Raw genomic sequence first — 2132 nt, 5'->3', positions numbered from 1 at the left:
AGAAAAATGATTTATTTTTAATTTTTTTTTTATTTCTTTCTTTCTAACTAAACAAAGTTAAGAGGGTTTAGGAGTAAGAAATAAGATGAAATAAATGAGTGTGGTAGAGGGAAGGAAGCAATGTTGATGTTGGTGAATGGTGATGTTGAAAGTGGTGGCGTCAGCGGTTGCCGCTTAGGGTGGGGCCAGGTGGGTGGGTGCGTCGGCGGAATCTGTGGAGAAGATATCGCTTTCCATTCGCCTTTGTTTCCTCCCACTCTATTTTGGACACGCATGTTTCTTCTCTTTTTTTTTCAGGATTAACTCTTTTTCATGGTGATTATACGTGTCAAATAAGCAAGTATTGAAATTTCTATTTTTGGTATTTTATTATAAATTTAATATTGTATTTTATTTTAATTAAACATATATTTTAGATAATTCAACTTCTTTTCAACATACATAATATCATATCATTATTATTTAATTTAAATTAACGTGTTTCCCATTTGTTTGTCTCAAATTTTAAAAATGAGTAAATATTAGTTTTGACATTTACAAAATTGACTTTAATAAAATAAAAAATTTAATTTTAAGACACTAATAATATAAAATATTTTATGCAGTGGTCTAATTATATTCGTTTTTTATAATTATTTATATAATTAATATAAAAAATTATTTTTATTAATATGATATTATATGTTAAATGCACAAATAAAATTATTTTATAATAATAATATATTAAAATTAAATTCAACAAATTTTAATTTTTGTGTTATGATTTCTGAGACTACCTAAAACAGTTATTTGAGTCTGAATGTGAGAGTCACAATGTGAGATACAGATTTTTTTTCTAGAGGCAGCGTTCAATTTATTCTGGTGTTAAAGTACTGTCGTCCGAATTTATGTATCTTAAGCTAAAGTATGAACACTTTGTTTTTAAACAAATAAATTCCTAAATATAATTTCTGTTAGATAAAATGGTTTAAATATCTAGAATAATTCATTTATTTTATTGAATAAAACTGATATTTAAAAGTTTATTTTATTAAAATTAATTTTTTTTTGTTTTAAAATAATTATTTATTCATTAAAAATAAAAATATGTCCTGATTTCTTTTATAATTTGAATAAAGTGATAATTATATTTTTGAAAATTTAGACTTTTGGACTAATTAGTTCTTAAAAAAAAGTTTAAGATAACAAATGGTAAACAAGTATGTCTTTGTCAATAAAAAGTGAAAAACGAAATGTTATTTACAATGGTGTATGTCTTGTTATTATCACATAAGTAAAAAAACGATGTAATTTTGGACAGTGAAGTATTTATTATTTTTTGAATTTTCATATACTCTTTATTATCAACTACTTTTTATTTATCACAAATTTTATAAAAATAAATGAAGTTTCGTTTCAAAAATTGTTATCTACATGACTATTTTTTATAGATAGACATGTCAGAATAATTAACCGTACATATAAGTATTACCGTTAAGTTTTAGTTGATAAATTAATAAAAAAGTATTAAATATCTACTGTTTGTTATCTTAAAAGATTAAATTAATATTTTTTTTAGAAACCAATTAATCCAAAATCAAAATCTTTAAAAATTTAATTGTGATTTTATTGTTATAGTTTTTACTCGTTGTAGGCTGTAGGCCGTTTTTATTTTTATATTTTGACGGGTACTAAAATGGTTTTAAAAAGAAAAAACATACAAAGGAAAAATAAGGACGGACGTAATACGTACGGCGCAGTGGTGTGGAGACTTGAAGAGAGAAAGGGGAAGGAAGAAAGATGTTAGGCGGCATCGGTGATATGTGTAGCAACTAGCAAGTAGTTAACGTGGTGGGGTCCACTGCAGACTGCGGACTGCATAGTGATTAGCGAGGGACCCAAATAAATAAGCAAAAGCTAAGGTTGCGTCTTTTGCGGACACGTGACTCCCTCCTCTCTCTGTGTCGGCGGCTATCTGGGCCGCTCCCAGCTACGCCACTCACAACCATCAATTTTTTTACTACCGCTATTTATTAATAAACAACTATATTATATAAATAAAAAAATAATCACAAATTTATTTATTTGTATCAAATATATATTAAAAATATATAAATTAATATACATAAATATAATAAATAATTTTCAGTCAG

Source organism: Arachis ipaensis, chromosome B03 (genome assembly GCF_000816755.2).
Source record: "Arachis ipaensis cultivar K30076 chromosome B03, Araip1.1, whole genome shotgun sequence".
NCBI lineage: Eukaryota > Viridiplantae > Streptophyta > Magnoliopsida > Fabales > Fabaceae > Arachis > Arachis ipaensis.
Note: the sequence above shows the minus strand (reverse complement) of the source record.